The following is a 262-nucleotide window of genomic DNA, read 5'->3' as shown; positions in this document are numbered from 1 at the left end:
GTTTTGCAACTACACCGGAGCGGAAGCAAGAACATTGCAACAACAGAGGAACAATTTCAAGATAAAGACAGCTAAGACCCAGCCATTAGGAGAATCACGGGCCAAGGTTAAGCTCCCGTGATCAAATTTAGCGTCACTATGACACGGTGACATCATCCAGTGGCAAGTGACAGCGCGTCAGTCCCGACAGGCTTTTGAATGGCAATGGGAGTCAATCGGCCTTTCCCTCGCTGGTGCGGCCGCTGGTTATGGGGTTAGTGAG

This window comes from Penaeus monodon, chromosome 19 (assembly GCF_015228065.2).
Source record: "Penaeus monodon isolate SGIC_2016 chromosome 19, NSTDA_Pmon_1, whole genome shotgun sequence".
Classification (NCBI taxonomy): domain Eukaryota; kingdom Metazoa; phylum Arthropoda; class Malacostraca; order Decapoda; family Penaeidae; genus Penaeus; species Penaeus monodon.
This window is presented reverse-complemented; position numbering follows the sequence as displayed.